The 21,287-nt window shown below is 37.3% G+C and overlaps 1 protein-coding gene and 1 long non-coding RNA gene across 6 annotated transcripts in view; one reads left to right on the top strand and one right to left on the bottom strand.

Annotated features, from left to right (window-relative positions):
• LOC147874732 (uncharacterized) overlaps window positions 1-21,287 on the bottom strand; it is a 206,041-nt gene that overhangs the window by 110,304 nt on the left and 74,450 nt on the right. The window lies entirely within an intron of this gene.
• Window positions 808-14,933, top strand: LOC147874733 (uncharacterized). Its single transcript, XR_015533865.1, has 14 exons — window positions 808-864; window positions 946-1,037; window positions 8,397-8,446; window positions 8,531-8,585; window positions 8,667-8,758; window positions 9,955-10,004; window positions 10,089-10,301; window positions 11,497-11,546; window positions 11,631-11,843; window positions 13,040-13,089; window positions 13,174-13,386; window positions 14,574-14,623; window positions 14,708-14,762; window positions 14,844-14,933. It is a non-coding gene; the product is annotated as an uncharacterized LOC147874733 (long non-coding RNA).

Raw genomic sequence — 21,287 nt, 5'->3', positions numbered from 1 at the left:
CGCAGAGATTAAATTAGTCCTTTGATAGTTTAAAGGGCCTGGAATGAAATTGCATATGAGCAAACTCGCATATGCAAAAGTTTCCATTTCACGAATGTTTTTTCCGATTCATCGATGTCATTGGAGCAAATTCGCGTTAACGAGACATACGTAATTGTAGAGAGGACTGTATTTATAATTTTCATTCGAAATGAGCGATGTAAGAATTACGATTTAGTATAAGAATCGGTACGAGAAACATTGTAAAATGTTGTGAATAATAGTAAAATATATTTTTTTGACTTTTTGACTTTTTGGTTTCAAAATTGGCGTTGTTCTGAATCCGCGCAAATCGAGGTCCACCTGTGTGTTAACAGTAACTTGCGTCTTAGTTTTTCAGGACTTGGATAAACCTGACCAGCACTTTTCCTGAGTTTTGGGCATCTCTCGATTTCAGTTGACGCATACTTGCTGGTAGTAGGAAAACTTTGTATCTTGTTGTAGGTCTTTACTACTGGTATGAATTGTCTACTTTTGCTTGTCGAACGACAAGGCCCTGTTGTGTAGGTGGTAGCATTACTTAACTCTATACCTTTGCTTTAGTCTTTCCTTATTTGGCAGATTGTGCTTGAAATTATTATTAAAGCTACAATGATGTTGGCTGGAGCACATTAATATTTTGCTTTTGTTTTTCAGGATTTCCAACAGCGCCGAAACGCTGGGTCCCAGATACATGATCTTAATAGGTGAGCTTTTACTTCAAATTATTATTATGAAAACTGCAATTATGTTGTTGTTGTTGTTAATTCGACCTCGTTTATTTTTTTCAGGATTTCCAACAGAGCCAAAACGCGGGGTCGCAGATACATCATCTTATCTTAATAGGTGAGATCTCACTTCAATTTATTATTATGAATACTGCAATTATGTTGTTGTTGTTAAGTGGATCTCATTTATCTTTTTCAGGGATTTTCAAGAACCTGAATACGACCATTGCCACAGCCGTACCTAGGGGGCAGAGTTAATTGGTGTCATTTGAATTGGTGTCATTTGAATTGGTGAGTTTTCTTGATTCCTTGTCATCTTTTCTATTTTGGTGCGTCTAAGCCCTTTGATGCATATGTGCTAACGGCACGTAGGTTTATAGCTTCCTTCAGTTTTTTCACATTTGTCAGTTAGTACGTTAAATTTTTATGAAGATTAGAATGCTATTGCGTGTAGGCCTCGATTTTCGCCTTGATGCGTTGCTTTACGGAATGTCGTAATCAGAGTCGGAGTAAATTGAAAGTCTTTTATTATGTAAATGAATGGGAAGTCAATGACGTGGGTTCCCAGCACGGAAACGTTGATGAGTAATACAATGGCATTGCGGTAACGGTCTGAAATAATTTAATAAAATGAAGGGAATTTAAGAAATATATTTTACACGCTTACAATCGGCAGTTCGTTGGTCCGCGATTGACTGCGGGTCTTTAATGCAATTGATGTGTACAGTCATCTCTGCTGTTATGCGATAGTTGCATTCATTTGAGAAGCCGGCCAGTTGAAAATCGCGTGGTAAAAATAACCTCGGTTCCTCCGCAGAGATTAAATTAGTCCTTTGATAGTTTAAAGGGCCTGGAATGAAATTGCATATGAGCAAACTCGCATATGCAAAAGTTTCCATTTCACGAATGTTTTTTCCGATTCATCGATGTCATTGGAGCAAATTCGCGTTAACGAGACATACGTAATTGTAGAGAGGACTGTATTTATAATTTTCATTCGAAATGAGCGATGTAAGAATTACGATTTAGTATAAGAATCGGTACGAGAAACATTGTAAAATGTTGTGAATAATAGTAAAATATATTTTTTTGACTTTTTGACTTTTTGGTTTCAAAATTGGCGTTGTTCTGAATCCGCGCAAATCGAGGTCCACCTGTGTGTTAACAGTAACTTGCGTCTTAGTTTTTCAGGACTTGGATAAACCTGACCAGCACTTTTCTTGAGTTTTGGGCATCTCTCGATTTCAGTTGACGCATACTTGCTGGTAGTAGGAAAACTTTGTATCTTGTTGTAGGTCTTTACTACTGGTATGAATTGTCTACTTTTGCTTGTCGAACGACAAGGCCCTGTTGTGTAGGTGGTAGCAGTACTTAACTCTATACCTTTGCTTTAGTCTTTCCTTATTTGGCAGATTGTGCTTGAAATTATTATTAAAGCTACAATGATGTTGGCTGGAGCACATTAATATTTTGTTTTTGTTTTTCAGGATTTCCAACAGCGCCGAAACGCTGGGTCGCAGATACATCATCTTAATAGGTGAGCTTTTACTTCAAATTATTATTTTGAAAACTGCAATTATGTTGTTGTTGTTGTTAATTCGACCTCGTGTATTTTTTTCAGGATTTCCAACAGAGCCAAAACGCGGGGTCGCAGATACATCATCTTATCTTAATAGGTGAGATCTCACTTCAATTTATTATTATGAATACTGCAATTATGTTGTTGTTGTTAAGTGGATCTCATTTATCTTTTTCAGGGATTTTCAACAACCTGAATACGACCATTGCCACAGCCGTACCTAGGGGGCAGAGTTAATTGGTGTCATTTGAATTGGTGAGTTTTCTTGATTCCTTGTCATCTTTTCTATTTTGGTGCGTCTAAGCCCTTTGATGCATATGTGCTAACGGCACGTAGGTTTATAGCTTCCTTCAGTTTTTTCACATTTGTCAGTTAGTACGTTAAATTTTTATGAAGATTAGAATGCTATTGCGTGTAGGCCTCGATTTTCGCCTTGATGCGTTGCTTTACGGAATGTCGTAATCAGAGTCGGAGTAAATTGAAACTCTTTTATTATGTAAATGAATGGGAAGTCAATGACGTGGGTTCCCAGCACGGAAACGTTGATGAGTAATACAATGGCATTGCTGTAACGGTCTGAAATAATTTAATAAAATGAAGGGAATTTAAGAAATATATTTTACACGCTTACAATCGGCAGTTCGTTGGTCCGCGATTGACTGCGGGTCTTTAATGCAATTGATGTGTACAGTCATCTCTGCTGTTATGCGATAGTTGCATTCATTTGAGAAGCCGGCCAGTTGAAAATCGCGTGGTAAAAATAACCTCGGTTCCTCCGCAGAGATTAAATTAGTCCTTTGATAGTTTAAAGGGCCTGGAATGAAATTGCATATGAGCAAACTCGCATATGCAAAAGTTTCCATTTCACGAATGTTTTTTCCGATTCATCGATGTCATTGGAGCAAATTCGCGTTAACGAGACATACGTAATTGTAGAGAGGACTGTATTTATAATTTTCATTCGAAATGAGCGATGTAAGAATTACGATTTAGTATAAGAATCGGTACGAGAAACATTGTAAAATGTTGTGAATAATAGTAAAATATATTTTTTTGACTTTTTGACTTTTTGGTTTCAAAATTGGCGTTGTTCTGAATCCGCGCAAATCGAGGTCCACCTGTGTGTTAACAGTAACTTGCGTCTTAGTTTTTCAGGACTTGGATAAACCTGACCAGCACTTTTCTTGAGTTTTGGGCATCTCTCGATTTCAGTTGACGCATACTTGCTGGTAGTAGGAAAACTTTGTATCTTGTTGTAGGTCTTTACTACTGGTATGAATTGTCTACTTTTGCTTGTCGAACGACAAGGCCCTGTTGTGTAGGTGGTAGCAGTACTTAACTCTATACCTTTGCTTTAGTCTTTCCTTATTTGGCAGATTGTGCTTGAAATTATTATTAAAGCTACAATGATGTTGGCTGGAGCACATTAATATTTTGTTTTTGTTTTTCAGGATTTCCAACAGCGCCGAAACGCTGGGTCGCAGATACATCATCTTAATAGGTGAGCTTTTACTTCAAATTATTATTTTGAAAACTGCAATTATGTTGTTGTTGTTGTTAATTCGACCTCGTGTATTTTTTTCAGGATTTCCAACAGAGCCAAAACGCGGGGTCGCAGATACATCATCTTATCTTAATAGGTGAGATCTCACTTCAATTTATTATTATGAATACTGCAATTATGTTGTTGTTGTTAAGTGGATCTCATTTATCTTTTTCAGGGATTTTCAACAACCTGAATACGACCATTGCCACAGCCGTACCTAGGGGGCAGAGTTAATTGGTGTCATTTGAATTGGTGAGTTTTCTTGATTCCTTGTCATCTTTTCTATTTTGGTGCGTCTAAGCCCTTTGATGCATATGTGCTAACGGCACGTAGGTTTATAGCTTCCTTCAGTTTTTTCACATTTGTCAGTTAGTACGTTAAATTTTTATGAAGATTAGAATGCTATTGCGTGTAGGCCTCGATTTTCGCCTTGATGCGTTGCTTTACGGAATGTCGTAATCAGAGTCGGAGTAAATTGAAACTCTTTTATTATGTAAATGAATGGGAAGTCAATGACGTGGGTTCCCAGCACGGAAACGTTGATGAGTAATACAATGGCATTGCTGTAACGGTCTGAAATAATTTAATAAAATGAAGGGAATTTAAGAAATATATTTTACACGCTTACAATCGGCAGTTCGTTGGTCCGCGATTGACTGCGGGTCTTTAATGCAATTGATGTGTACAGTCATCTCTGCTGTTATGCGATAGTTGCATTCATTTGAGAAGCCGGCCAGTTGAAAATCGCGTGGTAAAAATAACCTCGGTTCCTCCGCAGAGATTAAATTAGTCCTTTGATAGTTTAAAGGGCCTGGAATGAAATTGCATATGAGCAAACTCGCATATGCAAAAGTTTCCATTTCACGAATGTTTTTTCCGATTCATCGATGTCATTGGAGCAAATTCGCGTTAACGAGACATACGTAATTGTAGAGAGGACTGTATTTATAATTTTCATTCGAAATGAGCGATGTAAGAATTACGATTTAGTATAAGAATCGGTACGAGAAACATTGTAAAATGTTGTGAATAATAGTAAAATATATTTTTTTGACTTTTTGACTTTTTGGTTTCAAAATTGGCGTTGTTCTGAATCCGCGCAAATCGAGGTCCACCTGTGTGTTAACAGTAACTTGCGTCTTAGTTTTTCAGGACTTGGATAAACCTGACCAGCACTTTTCTTGAGTTTTGGGCATCTCTCGATTTCAGTTGACGCATACTTGCTGGTAGTAGGAAAACTTTGTATCTTGTTGTAGGTCTTTACTACTGGTATGAATTGTCTACTTTTGCTTGTCGAACGACAAGGCCCTGTTGTGTAGGTGGTAGCAGTACTTAACTCTATACCTTTGCTTTAGTCTTTCCTTATTTGGCAGATTGTGCTTGAAATTATTATTAAAGCTACAATGATGTTGGCTGGAGCACATTAATATTTTGTTTTTGTTTTTCAGGATTTCCAACAACGCCGAAACGCTGGGTCGCAGATACATCATCTTAATAGGTGAGCTTTTACTTCAAATTATTATTATGAAAACTGCAATTATGTTGTTGTTGTTGTTAATTCGACCTCGTGTATTTTTTTCAGGATTTCCAACAGAGCCAAAACGCGGGGTCGCAGATACATCATCTTATCTTAATAGGTGAGATCTCACTTCAATTTATTATTATGAATACTGCAATTATGTTGTTGTTGTTAAGTGGATCTCATTTATCTTTTTCAGGGATTTTCAACAACCTGAATACGACCATTGCCACAGCCGTACCTAGGGGGCAGAGTTAATTGGTGTCATTTGAATTGGTGAGTTTTCTTGATTCCTTGTCATCTTTTCTATTTTGGTGCGTCTAAGCCCTTTGATGCATATGTGCTAACGGCACGTAGGTTTATAGCTTCCTTCAGTTTTTTCACATTTGTCAGTTAGTACGTTAAATTTTTATGAAGATTAGAATGCTATTGCGTGTAGGCCTCGATTTTCGCCTTGATGCGTTGCTTTACAGAATGTCGTAATCAGAGTCGGAGTAAATTGAAACTCTTTAATATGTAAATGAATGGGAAGTCAATGACGTGGGTTCCCAGCACGGAAACGTTGATGAGTAATACAATGGCATTGCGGTAACGGTCTGAAATAATTTAATAAAATGAAGGGAATTTAAGAAATATATTTTACACGCTTACAATCGGCAGTTCGTTGGTCCGCGATGGACTGCGGGTCTTTAATGCAATTGATGTGTACAGTCATCTCTGCTGTTATGCGATAGTTGCATTCATTTGAGAAGCCGGCCAGTTGAAAATCGCGTGGTAAAAATAACCTCGGTTCCTCCGCAGAGATTAAATTAGTCCTTTGATAGTTTAAAGGGCCTGGAATGAAATTGCATATGAGCAAACTCGCATATGCAAAAGTTTCCATTTCACGAATGTTTTTTCCGATTCATCGATGTCATTGGAGCAAATTCGCGTTAACGGGACATACGTAATTGTAGAGAGGACTGTATTTATAATTTTCATTCGAAATGAGCGATGTAAGAATTACGATTTAGTATAAGAATCGGTACGAGAAACATTGTAAAATGTTGTAAATAATAGTAAAATATATTTTTTTGACTTTTTGGTTTCAAAATTGGCGTTGTTCTGAATCTGCGCAAATCGAGGTCCACCTGTGTGTTAACAGTAACTTGCGTCTTAGTTTTTCAGGACTTGGATAAACCTGACCAGCACTTTTCTTGAGTTTTGGGCATCTCTCGATTTCAGTTGACGCATACTTTCTGGTAGTAGGAAAACTTTGTATCTTGTTGTAGGTCTTTACTACTGGTATGAATTGTCTACTTTTGCTTGTCGAACGACAAGGCCCTGTTGTGTAGGTGGTAGCATTACTTAACTCTATACCTTTGCTTTAGTCTTTCCTTATTTGGCAGATTGTGCTTGAAATTATTATTAAAGCTACAATGATGTTGGCTGGAGCACATTAATATTTTGTTTTTGTTTTTCAGGATTTCCAACAGCGCCGAAACGCTGGGTCCCAGATACATCATCTTAATAGGTGAGCTTTTACTTCAAATTATTATTATGAAAACTGCAATTATGTTATTGTTGTTGTTAATTCGACCTCATTTATTTTTTTCAGGATTTCCAACAGAGCCAAAACGCGGGGTCGCAGATACATCATCTTATCTTAATAGGTGAGATCTCACTTCAATTTATTATTATGAATACTGCAATTATGTTGTTGTTGTTAAGTGGATCTCATTTATCTTTTTCAGGGATTTTCAAGAACCTGAATACGACCATTGCCACAGCCGTACCTAGGGGGCAGAGTTAATTGGTGTCATTTGAATTGGTGAGTTTTCTTGATTCCTTGTCATCTTTTCTATTTTCGTGCGTCTAAGCCCTTTGATGCATATGTGCTAACGGCACGTAGGTTTATAGCTTCCTTCAGTTTTTTCACATTTGTCAGTTAGTACGTTAAATTTTTATGAAGATTAGAATGCTATTGCGTGTAGGCCTCGATTTTCGCCTTAATGCGTTGCTTTACGGAATGTCGTAATCAGAGTCGGAGTAAATTGAAACTCTTTTATTATGTAAATGAATGGGAAGTCAATGACGTGGGTTCCCAGCACGGAAACGTTGATGAGTAATACAATGGCATTGCGGTAACGGTCTGAAATAATTTAATAAAATGAAGGGAATTTAAGAAATATATTTTACACGCTTACAATCGGCAGTTCGTTGGTCCGCGATTGACTGCGGGTCTTTAATGCAATTGATGTGTACAGTCATCTCTGCTGTTATGCGATAGTTGCATTCATTTGAGAAGCCGGCCAGTTGAAAATCGCGTGGTAAAAATAACCTCGGTTCCTCCGCAGAGATTAAATTAGTCCTTTGATAGTTTAAAGGGCCTGGAATGAAATTGCATATGAGCAAACTCGCATATGCAAAAGTTTCCATTTCACGAATGTTTTTTCCGATTCATCGATGTCATTGGAGCAAATTCGCGTTAACGAGACATACGTAATTGTAGAGAGGACTGTATTTATAATTTTCATTCGAAATGAGCGATGTAAGAATTACGATTTAGTATAAGAATCGGTACGAGAAACATTGTAAAATGTTGTGAATAATAGTAAAATATATTTTTTTGACTTTTTGACTTTTTGGTTTCAAAATTGGCGTTGTTCTGAATCCGCGCAAATCGAGGTCCACCTGTGTGTTAACAGTAACTTGCGTCTTAGTTTTTCAGGACTTGGATAAACCTGACCAGCACTTTTCCTGAGTTTTGGGCATCTCTCGATTTCAGTTGACGCATACTTGCTGGTAGTAGGAAAACTTTGTATCTTGTTGTAGGTCTTTACTACTGGTATGAATTGTCTACTTTTGCTTGTCGAACGACAAGGCCCTGTTGTGTAGGTGGTAGCATTACTTAACTCTATACCTTTGCTTTAGTCTTTCCTTATTTGGCAGATTGTGCTTGAAATTATTATTAAAGCTACAATGATGTTGGCTGGAGCACATTAATATTTTGCTTTTGTTTTTCAGGATTTCCAACAGCGCCGAAACGCTGGGTCCCAGATACATGATCTTAATAGGTGAGCTTTTACTTCAAATTATTATTATGAAAACTGCAATTATGTTGTTGTTGTTGTTAATTCGACCTCGTTTATTTTTTTCAGGATTTCCAACAGAGCCAAAACGCGGGGTCGCAGATACATCATCTTATCTTAATAGGTGAGATCTCACTTCAATTTATTATTATGAATACTGCAATTATGTTGTTGTTGTTAAGTGGATCTCATTTATCTTTTTCAGGGATTTTCAAGAACCTGAATACGACCATTGCCACAGCCGTACCTAGGGGGCAGAGTTAATTGGTGTCATTTGAATTGGTGTCATTTGAATTGGTGAGTTTTCTTGATTCCTTGTCATCTTTTCTATTTTGGTGCGTCTAAGCCCTTTGATGCATATGTGCTAACGGCACGTAGGTTTATAGCTTCCTTCAGTTTTTTCACATTTGTCAGTTAGTACGTTAAATTTTTATGAAGATTAGAATGCTATTGCGTGTAGGCCTCGATTTTCGCCTTGATGCGTTGCTTTACGGAATGTCGTAATCAGAGTCGGAGTAAATTGAAAGTCTTTTATTATGTAAATGAATGGGAAGTCAATGACGTGGGTTCCCAGCACGGAAACGTTGATGAGTAATACAATGGCATTGCGGTAACGGTCTGAAATAATTTAATAAAATGAAGGGAATTTAAGAAATATATTTTACACGCTTACAATCGGCAGTTCGTTGGTCCGCGATTGACTGCGGGTCTTTAATGCAATTGATGTGTACAGTCATCTCTGCTGTTATGCGATAGTTGCATTCATTTGAGAAGCCGGCCAGTTGAAAATCGCGTGGTAAAAATAACCTCGGTTCCTCCGCAGAGATTAAATTAGTCCTTTGATAGTTTAAAGGGCCTGGAATGAAATTGCATATGAGCAAACTCGCATATGCAAAAGTTTCCATTTCACGAATGTTTTTTCCGATTCATCGATGTCATTGGAGCAAATTCGCGTTAACGAGACATACGTAATTGTAGAGAGGACTGTATTTATAATTTTCATTCGAAATGAGCGATGTAAGAATTACGATTTAGTATAAGAATCGGTACGAGAAACATTGTAAAATGTTGTGAATAATAGTAAAATATATTTTTTTGACTTTTTGACTTTTTGGTTTCAAAATTGGCGTTGTTCTGAATCCGCGCAAATCGAGGTCCACCTGTGTGTTAACAGTAACTTGCGTCTTAGTTTTTCAGGACTTGGATAAACCTGACCAGCACTTTTCTTGAGTTTTGGGCATCTCTCGATTTCAGTTGACGCATACTTGCTGGTAGTAGGAAAACTTTGTATCTTGTTGTAGGTCTTTACTACTGGTATGAATTGTCTACTTTTGCTTGTCGAACGACAAGGCCCTGTTGTGTAGGTGGTAGCAGTACTTAACTCTATACCTTTGCTTTAGTCTTTCCTTATTTGGCAGATTGTGCTTGAAATTATTATTAAAGCTACAATGATGTTGGCTGGAGCACATTAATATTTTGTTTTTGTTTTTCAGGATTTCCAACAGCGCCGAAACGCTGGGTCGCAGATACATCATCTTAATAGGTGAGCTTTTACTTCAAATTATTATTATGAAAACTGCAATTATGTTGTTGTTGTTGTTAATTCGACCTCGTGTATTTTTTTCAGGATTTCCAACAGAGCCAAAACGCGGGGTCGCAGATACATCATCTTATCTTAATAGGTGAGATCTCACTTCAATTTATTATTATGAATACTGCAATTATGTTGTTGTTGTTAAGTGGATCTCATTTATCTTTTTCAGGGATTTTCAACAACCTGAATACGACCATTGCCACAGCCGTACCTAGGGGGCAGAGTTAATTGGTGTCATTTGAATTGGTGAGTTTTCTTGATTCCTTGTCATCTTTTCTATTTTGGTGCGTCTAAGCCCTTTGATGCATATGTGCTAACGGCACGTAGGTTTATAGCTTCCTTCAGTTTTTTCACATTTGTCAGTTAGTACGTTAAATTTTTATGAAGATTAGAATGCTATTGCGTGTAGGCCTCGATTTTCGCCTTGATGCGTTGCTTTACAGAATGTCGTAATCAGAGTCGGAGTAAATTGAAACTCTTTAATATGTAAATGAATGGGAAGTCAATGACGTGGGTTCCCAGCACGGAAACGTTGATGAGTAATACAATGGCATTGCGGTAACGGTCTGAAATAATTTAATAAAATGAAGGGAATTTAAGAAATATATTTTACACGATTACAATCGGCAGTTCGTTGGTCCGCGATGGACTGCGGGTCTTTAATGCAATTGATGTGTACAGTCATCTCTGCTGTTATGCGATAGTTGCATTCATTTGAGAAGCCGGCCAGTTGAAAATCGCGTGGTAAAAATAACCTCGGTTCCTCCGCAGAGATTAAATTAGTCCTTTGATAGTTTAAAGGGCCTGGAATGAAATTGCATATGAGCAAACTCGCATATGCAAAAGTTTCCATTTCACGAATGTTTTTTCCGATTCATCGATGTCATTGGAGCAAATTCGCGTTAACGAGACATACATAATTGTAGAGAGGACTGTATTTATAATTTTCATTCGAAATGAGCGATGTAAGAATTACGAATTAGTATAAGAATCGGTACGAGAAACATTGTAAAATGTTGTAAATAATGGTAAAATATATTTTTTTCACTTTTTGACTTTTTGGTTTCAAAATTGGCGTTGTTCTGAATCCGCGCAAATCGAGGTCCACCTGTGTGTTAACAGTAACTTGCGTCTTAGTTTTTCAGGACTTGGATAAACCTGACCAGCACTTTTCTTGAGTTTTGGGCATCTCTCGATTTCAGTTGACGCATACTTGCTGGTAGTAGGAAAACTTTGTATCTTGTTTTAGGTCTTTACTACTGGTATGAATTGTCTACTTTTGCTTGTCGAACGACAAGGCCCTGTTGTGTAGGTGGTAGCAGTACTTAACTCTATACCTTTGCTTTAGTCTTTCCTTATTTGGCAGATTGTGCTTGAAATTATTATTAAAGCTACAATGATGTTGGCTGGAGCACATTAATATTTTGTTTTTGTTTTTCAGGATTTCCAACAGCGCCGAAACGCTGGGTCGCAGATACATCATCTTAATAGGTGAGCTTTTACTTCAAATTATTATTTTGAAAACTGCAATTATGTTGTTGTTGTTGTTAATTCGACCTCGTGTATTTTTTTCAGGATTTCCAACAGAGCCAAAACGCGGGGTCGCAGATACATCATCTTATCTTAATAGGTGAGATCTCACTTCAATTTATTATTATGAATACTGCAATTATGTTGTTGTTGTTAAGTGGATCTCATTTATCTTTTTCAGGGATTTTCAACAACCTGAATACGACCATTGCCACAGCCGTACCTAGGGGGCAGAGTTAATTGGTGTCATTTGAATTGGTGAGTTTTCTTGATTCCTTGTCATCTTTTCTATTTTGGTGCGTCTAAGCCCTTTGATGCATATGTGCTAACGGCACGTAGGTTTATAGCTTCCTTCAGTTTTTTCACATTTGTCAGTTAGTACGTTAAATTTTTATGAAGATTAGAATGCTATTGCGTGTAGGCCTCGATTTTCGCCTTGATGCGTTGCTTTACGGAATGTCGTAATCAGAGTCGGAGTAAATTGAAACTCTTTTATTATGTAAATGAATGGGAAGTCAATGACGTGGGTTCCCAGCACGGAAACGTTGATGAGTAATACAATGGCATTGCTGTAACGGTCTGAAATAATTTAATAAAATGAAGGGAATTTAAGAAATATATTTTACACGCTTACAATCGGCAGTTCGTTGGTCCGCGATTGACTGCGGGTCTTTAATGCAATTGATGTGTACAGTCATCTCTGCTGTTATGCGATAGTTGCATTCATTTGAGAAGCCGGCCAGTTGAAAATCGCGTGGTAAAAATAACCTCGGTTCCTCCGCAGAGATTAAATTAGTCCTTTGATAGTTTAAAGGGCCTGGAATGAAATTGCATATGAGCAAACTCGCATATGCAAAAGTTTCCATTTCACGAATGTTTTTTCCGATTCATCGATGTCATTGGAGCAAATTCGCGTTAACGAGACATACGTAATTGTAGAGAGGACTGTATTTATAATTTTCATTCGAAATGAGCGATGTAAGAATTACGATTTAGTATAAGAATCGGTACGAGAAACATTGTAAAATGTTGTGAATAATAGTAAAATATATTTTTTTGACTTTTTGACTTTTTGGTTTCAAAATTGGCGTTGTTCTGAATCCGCGCAAATCGAGGTCCACCTGTGTGTTAACAGTAACTTGCGTCTTAGTTTTTCAGGACTTGGATAAACCTGACCAGCACTTTTCTTGAGTTTTGGGCATCTCTCGATTTCAGTTGACGCATACTTGCTGGTAGTAGGAAAACTTTGTATCTTGTTGTAGGTCTTTACTACTGGTATGAATTGTCTACTTTTGCTTGTCGAACGACAAGGCCCTGTTGTGTAGGTGGTAGCAGTACTTAACTCTATACCTTTGCTTTAGTCTTTCCTTATTTGGCAGATTGTGCTTGAAATTATTATTAAAGCTACAATGATGTTGGCTGGAGCACATTAATATTTTGTTTTTGTTTTTCAGGATTTCCAACAACGCCGAAACGCTGGGTCGCAGATACATCATCTTAATAGGTGAGCTTTTACTTCAAATTATTATTATGAAAACTGCAATTATGTTGTTGTTGTTGTTAATTCGACCTCGTGTATTTTTTTCAGGATTTCCAACAGAGCCAAAACGCGGGGTCGCAGATACATCATCTTATCTTAATAGGTGAGATCTCACTTCAATTTATTATTATGAATACTGCAATTATGTTGTTGTTGTTAAGTGGATCTCATTTATCTTTTTCAGGGATTTTCAACAACCTGAATACGACCATTGCCACAGCCGTACCTAGGGGGCAGAGTTAATTGGTGTCATTTGAATTGGTGAGTTTTCTTGATTCCTTGTCATCTTTTCTATTTTGGTGCGTCTAAGCCCTTTGATGCATATGTGCTAACGGCACGTAGGTTTATAGCTTCCTTCAGTTTTTTCACATTTGTCAGTTAGTACGTTAAATTTTTATGAAGATTAGAATGCTATTGCGTGTAGGCCTCGATTTTCGCCTTGATGCGTTGCTTTACAGAATGTCGTAATCAGAGTCGGAGTAAATTGAAACTCTTTAATATGTAAATGAATGGGAAGTCAATGACGTGGGTTCCCAGCACGGAAACGTTGATGAGTAATACAATGGCATTGCGGTAACGGTCTGAAATAATTTAATAAAATGAAGGGAATTTAAGAAATATATTTTACACGCTTACAATCGGCAGTTCGTTGGTCCGCGATGGACTGCGGGTCTTTAATGCAATTGATGTGTACAGTCATCTCTGCTGTTATGCGATAGTTGCATTCATTTGAGAAGCCGGCCAGTTGAAAATCGCGTGGTAAAAATAACCTCGGTTCCTCCGCAGAGATTAAATTAGTCCTTTGATAGTTTAAAGGGCCTGGAATGAAATTGCATATGAGCAAACTCGCATATGCAAAAGTTTCCATTTCACGAATGTTTTTTCCGATTCATCGATGTCATTGGAGCAAATTCGCGTTAACGGGACATACGTAATTGTAGAGAGGACTGTATTTATAATTTTCATTCGAAATGAGCGATGTAAGAATTACGATTTAGTATAAGAATCGGTACGAGAAACATTGTAAAATGTTGTAAATAATAGTAAAATATATTTTTTTGACTTTTTGGTTTCAAAATTGGCGTTGTTCTGAATCTGCGCAAATCGAGGTCCACCTGTGTGTTAACAGTAACTTGCGTCTTAGTTTTTCAGGACTTGGATAAACCTGACCAGCACTTTTCTTGAGTTTTGGGCATCTCTCGATTTCAGTTGACGCATACTTTCTGGTAGTAGGAAAACTTTGTATCTTGTTGTAGGTCTTTACTACTGGTATGAATTGTCTACTTTTGCTTGTCGAACGACAAGGCCCTGTTGTGTAGGTGGTAGCATTACTTAACTCTATACCTTTGCTTTAGTCTTTCCTTATTTGGCAGATTGTGCTTGAAATTATTATTAAAGCTACAATGATGTTGGCTGGAGCACATTAATATTTTGTTTTTGTTTTTCAGGATTTCCAACAGCGCCGAAACGCTGGGTCCCAGATACATCATCTTAATAGGTGAGCTTTTACTTCAAATTATTATTATGAAAACTGCAATTATGTTATTGTTGTTGTTAATTCGACCTCATTTATTTTTTTCAGGATTTCCAACAGAGCCAAAACGCGGGGTCGCAGATACATCATCTTATCTTAATAGGTGAGATCTCACTTCAATTTATTATTATGAATACTGCAATTATGTTGTTGTTGTTAAGTGGATCTCATTTATCTTTTTCAGGGATTTTCAAGAACCTGAATACGACCATTGCCACAGCCGTACCTAGGGGGCAGAGTTAATTGGTGTCATTTGAATTGGTGAGTTTTCTTGATTCCTTGTCATCTTTTCTATTTTCGTGCGTCTAAGCCCTTTGATGCATATGTGCTAACGGCACGTAGGTTTATAGCTTCCTTCAGTTTTTTCACATTTGTCAGTTAGTACGTTAAATTTTTATGAAGATTAGAATGCTATTGCGTGTAGGCCTCGATTTTCGCCTTAATGCGTTGCTTTACGGAATGTCGTAATCAGAGTCGGAGTAAATTGAAACTCTTTTATTATGTAAATGAATGGGAAGTCAATGACGTGGGTTCCCAGCACGGAAACGTTGATGAGTAATACAATGGCATTGCGGTAACGGTCTGAAATAATTTAATAAAATGAAGGGAATTTAAGAAATATATTTTACACGCTTACAATCGGCAGTTCGTTGGTCCGCGATTGACTGCGGGTCTTTAATGCAATTGATGTGTACAGTCATCTCTGCTGTTATGCGATAGTTGCATTCATTTGAGAAGCCGGCCAGTTGAAAATCGCGTGGTAAAAATAACCTCGGTTCCTCCGCAGAGATTAAATTAGTCCTTTGATAGTTTAAAGGGCCTGGAATGAAATTGCATATGAGCAAACTCGCATATGCAAAAGTTTCCATTTCACGAATGTTTTTTCCGATTCATCGATGTCATTGGAGCAAATTCGCGTTAACGAGACATACGTAATTGTAGAGAGGACTGTATTTATAATTTTCATTCGAAATGAGCGATGTAAGAATTACGATTTAGTATAAGAATCGGTACGAGAAACATTGTAAAATGTTGTAAATAATAGTAAAATATATTTTTTTGACTTTTTGGTTTCAAAATTGGCGTTGTTCTGAATCCGCGCAAATCGAGGTCCACCTGTGTGTTAACAGTAACTTGCGTCTTAGTTTTTCAGGACTTGGATAAACCTGACCAGCACTTTTCCTGAGTTTTGGGCATCTCTCGATTTCAGTTGACGCATACTTGCTGGTAGTAGGAAAACTTTGTATCTTGTTGTAGGTCTTTACTACTGGTATGAATTGTCTACTTTTGCTTGTCGAACGACAAGGCCCTGTTGTGTAGGTGGTAGCATTACTTAACTCTATACCTTTGCTTTAGTCTTTCCTTATTTGGCAGATTGTGCTTGAAATTATTATTAAAGCTACAATGATGTTGGCTGGAGCACATTAATATTTTGTTTTTGTTTTTCAGGATTTCCAACAGCGCCGAAACGCTGGGTCCCAGATACATGATCTTAATAGGTGAGCTTTTACTTCAAATTATTATTATGAAAACTGCAATTATGTTGTTGTTGTTGTTAATTCGACCTCGTTTATTTTTTTCAGGATTTCCAACAGAGCCAAAACGCGGGGTCGCAGATACATCATCTTATCTTAATAGGTGAGATCTCACTTCAATTTATTATTATGAATACTGCAATTATGTTGTTGTTGTTAAGTGGATCTCATTTATCTTTTTCAGGGATTTTCAAGAACCTGAATACGACCATTGCCACAGCCGTACCTAGGGGGCAGAGTTAATTGGTGTCATTTGAATTGGTGTCATTTGAATTGGTGAGTTTTCTTGATTCCTTGTCATCTTTTCTATTTTGGTGCGTCTAAGCCCTTTGATGCATATGTGCTAACGGCACGTAGGTTTATAGCTTCCTTCAGTTTTTTCACATTTGTCAGTTAGTACGTTAAATTTTTATGAAGATTAGAATGCTATTGCGTGTAGGCCTCGATTTTCGCCTTGATGCGTTGCTTTACGGAATGTCGTAATCAGAGTCGGAGTAAATTGAAAGTCTTTTATTATGTAAATGAATGGGAAGTCAATGACGTGGGTTCCCAGCACGGAAACGTTGATGAGTAATACAATGGCATTGCGGTAACGGTCTGAAATAATTTAATAAAATGAAGGGAATTTAAGAAATATATTTTACACGCTTACAATCGGCAGTTCGTTGGTCCGCGATTGACTGCGGGTCTTTAATGCAATTGATGTGTACAGTCATCTCTGCTGTTATGCGATAGTTGCATTCATTTGAGAAGCCGGCCAGTTGAAAATCGCGTGGTAAAAATAACCTCGGTTCCTCCGCAGAGATTAAATTAGTCCTTTGATAGTTTAAAGGGCCTGGAATGAAATTGCATATGAGCAAACTCGCATATGCAAAAGTTTCCATTTCACGAATGTTTTTTCCGATTCATCGATGTCATTGGAGCAAATTCGCGTTAACGAGACATACGTAATTGTAGAGAGGACTGTATTTATAATTTTCATTCGAAATGAGCGATGTAAGAATTACGATTTAGTATAAGAATCGGTACGAGAAACATTGTAAAATGTTGTGAATAATAGTAAAATATATTTTTTTGACTTTTTGACTTTTTGGTTTCAAAATTGGCGTTGTTCTGAATCCGCGCAAATCGAGGTCCACCTGTGTGTTAACAGTAACTTGCGTCTTAGTTTTTCAGGACTTGGATAAACCTGACCAGCACTTTTCTTGAGTTTTGGGCATCTCTCGATTTCAGTTGACGCATACTTGCTGGTAGTAGGAAAACTTTGTATCTTGTTGTAGGTCTTTACTACTGGTATGAATTGTCTACTTTTGCTTGTCGAACGACAAGGCCCTGTTGTGTAGGTGGTAGCAGTACTTAACTCTATACCTTTGCTTTAGTCTTTCCTTATTTGGCAGATTGTGCTTGAAATTATTATTAAAGCTACAATGATGTTGGCTGGAGCACATTAATATTTTGTTTTTGTTTTTCAGGATTTCCAACAGCGCCGAAACGCTGGGTCGCAGATACATCATCTTAATAGGTGAGCTTTTACTTCAAATTATTATTATGAAAACTGCAATTATGTTGTTGTTGTTGTTAATTCGACCTCGTGTATTTTTTTCAGGATTTCCAACAGAGCCAAAACGCGGGGTCGCAGATACATCATCTTATCTTAATAGGTGAGATCTCACTTCAATTTATTATTATGAATACTGCAATTATGTTGTTGTTGTTAAGTGGATCTCATTTATCTTTTTCAGGGATTTTCAACAACCTGAATACGACCATTGCCACAGCCGTACCTAGGGGGCAGAGTTAATTGGTGTCATTTGAATTGGTGAGTTTTCTTGATTCCTTGTCATCTTTTCTATTTTGGTGCGTCTAAGCCCTTTGATGCATATGTGCTAACGGCACGTAGGTTTATAGCTTCCTTCAGTTTTTTCACATTTGTCAGTTAGTACGTTAAATTTTTATGAAGATTAGAATGCTATTGCGTGTAGGCCTCGATTTTCGCCTTGATGCGTTGCTTTACAGAATGTCGTAATCAGAGTCGGAGTAAATTGAAACTCTTTAATATGTAAATGAATGGGAAGTCAATGACGTGGGTTCCCAGCACGGAAACGTTGATGAGTAATACAATGGCATTGCGGTAACGGTCTGAAATAATTTAATAAAATGAAGGGAATTTAAGAAATATATTTTACACGATTACAATCGGCAGTTCGTTGGTCCGCGATGGACTGCGGGTCTTTAATGCAATTGATGTGTACAGTCATCTCTGCTGTTATGCGATAGTTGCATTCATTTGAGAAGCCGGCCAGTTGAAAATCGCGTGGTAAAAATAACCTCGGTTCCTCCGCAGAGATTAAATTAGTCCTTTGATAGTTTAAAGGGCCTGGAATGAAATTGCATATGAGCAAACTCGCATATGCAAAAGTTTCCATTTCACGAATGTTTTTTCCGATTCATCGATGTCATTGGAGCAAATTCGCGTTAACGAGACATACATAATTGTAGAGAGGACTGTATTTATAATTTTCATTCGAAATGAGCGATGTAAGAATTACGAATTAGTATAAGAATCGGTACGAGAAACATTGTAAAATGTTGTAAATAATGGTAAAATATATTTTTTTCACTTTTTGACTTTTTGGTTTCAAAATTGGCGTTGTTCTGAATCCGCGCAAATCGAGGTCCACCTGTGTGTTAACAGTAACTTGCGTCTTAGTTTTTCAGGACTTGGATAAACCTGACCAGCACTTTTCTTGAGTTTTGGGCATCTCTCGATTTCAGTTGACGCATACTTGCTGGTAGTAGGAAAACTTTGTATCTTGTTTTAGGTCTTTACTACTGGTATGAATTGTCTACTTTTGCTTGTCGAACGACAAGGCCCTGTTGTGTAGGTGGTAGCAGTACTTAACTCTATACCTTTGCTTTAGTCTTTCCTTATTTGGCAGATTATGCTTGAAATTATTATTAAAGCTACAATGATGTTGGCTGGAGCACATTAATATTTTGTTTTTGTTTTTCAGGATTTCCAACAGCGCCGAAACGCTGGGTCGCAGATACATCATCTTAATAGGTGAGCTTTTACTTCAAATTATTATTATGAAAACTGCAATTATGTTGTTGTTGTTGTTAATTCGACCTCGTTTATTTTTTTCAGGATTTCCAACAGAGCCAAAACTCGGGGTCGCAGATACATCATCTTATCTTAATAGGTGAGATCTCACTTCAATTTATTATTATGAATACTGCAATTATGTTGTTGTTGTTAAGTGGATCTCATTTATCTTTTTCAGGGATTTTCAAGAACCTGAATACGACCATTGCCACAGCCGTACCTAGGGGGCAGAGTTAATTGGTGTCATTTGAATTGGTGAGTTTTCTTGATTCCTTGTCATCTCTTCTATTTTCGTGCGTCTAAGCCCTTTGATGCATATGTGCTAACGGCACGTAGGTTTATAGCTTCCTTCAGTTTTTTCACATTTGTCAGTTAGTACGTTAAATTTTTATGAAGATTAGAATGCTATTGCGTGTAGGCCTCGATTTTCGCCTTGATGCGTTGCTTTACAGAATGTCGTAATCAGAGTCGGAGTAAATTGAAACTCTTTAATATGTAAATGAATGGGAAGTCAATGACGTGGGTTCCCAGCACGGAAACGTTGATGAGTAATACAATGGCATTGCGGTAACGGTCTGAAATAATTTAATAAAATGAAGGGAATTTAAGAAATATATTTTACACGATTACAATCGGCAGTTCGTTGGTCCGCGATGGACTGCGGGTCTTTAATGCAATTGATGTGTACAGTCATCTCTGCTGTTATGCGATAGTTGCATTCATTTGAGAAGCCGGCCAGTTGAAAATCGCGTGGTAAAAATAACCTCGGTTCCTCCGCAGAGATTAAATTAGTCCTTTGATAGTTTAAAGGGCCTGGAATGAAATTGCATATGAGCAAACTCGCATATGCAAAAGTTTCCATTTCACGAATGTTTTTTCCGATTCATCGATGTCATTGGAGCAAATTCGCGTTAACGAGACATACATAATTGTAGAGAGGACTGTATTTATAATTTTCATTCGAAATGAGCGATGTAAGAATTACGAATTAGTATAAGAATCGGTACGAGAAACATTGTAAAATGTTGTAAATAATGGTAAAATATATTTTTTTCACTTTTTGACTTTTTGGTTTCAAAATTGGCGTTGTTCTGAATCCGCGCAAATCGAGGTCCACCTGTGTGTTAACAGTAACTTGCGTCTTAGTTTTTCAGGACTTGGATAAACCTGACCAGCACTTTTCTTGAGTTTTGGGCATCTCTCGATTTCAGTTGACGCATACTTGCTGGTAGTAGGAAAACTTTGTATCTTGTTTTAGGTCTTTACTACTGGTATGAATTGTCTACTTTTGCTTGTCGAACGACAAGGCCCTGTTGTGTAGGTGGTAGCAGTACTTAACTCTATACCTTTGCTTTAGTCTTTCCTTATTTGGCAGATTATGCTTGAAATTATTATTAAAGCTACAATGATGTTGGCTGGAGCACATTAATATTTTGTTTTTGTTTTTCAGGATTTCCAACAGCGCCGAAACGCTGGGTCGCAGATACATCATCTTAATAGGTGAGCTTTTACTTCAAATTATTATTATGAAAACTGCAATTATGTTGTTGTTGTTGTTAATTCGACCTCGTTTATTTTTTTCAGGATTTCCAACAGAGCCAAAACTCGGGGTCGCAGATACATCATCTTATCTTAATAGGTGAGATCTCACTTCAATTTATTATTATGAATACTGCAATTATGTTGTTGTTGTTAAGTGGATCTCATTTATCTTTTTCAGGGATTTTCAAGAACCTGAATACGACCATTGCCACAGCCGTACCTAGGGGGCAGAGTTAATTGGTGTCATTTGAATTGGTGAGTTTTCTTGATTCCTTGTCATCTCTTCTATTTTCGTGCGTCTAAGCCCTTTGATGCATATGTGCTAACGGCACGTAGGTTTATAGCTTCCTTCAGTTTTTTCACATTTGTCAGTTAGTACGTTAAATTTTTATGAAGATTAGAATGCTATTGCGTGTAGGCCTCGATTTTCGCCTTGATGCGTTGC

This window comes from Zootermopsis nevadensis, unplaced genomic scaffold, assembly GCF_977971745.1.
Source record: "Zootermopsis nevadensis isolate Lab colony 2312 unplaced genomic scaffold, Znev_1.0 Znev_ptg000006l, whole genome shotgun sequence".
Taxonomy (NCBI): Eukaryota; Metazoa; Arthropoda; class Insecta; order Blattodea; family Termopsidae; genus Zootermopsis; species Zootermopsis nevadensis.
The sequence above is the reverse complement of the archived record's forward strand: the minus strand, read 5'-3'. Positions and strand labels throughout refer to the sequence as shown.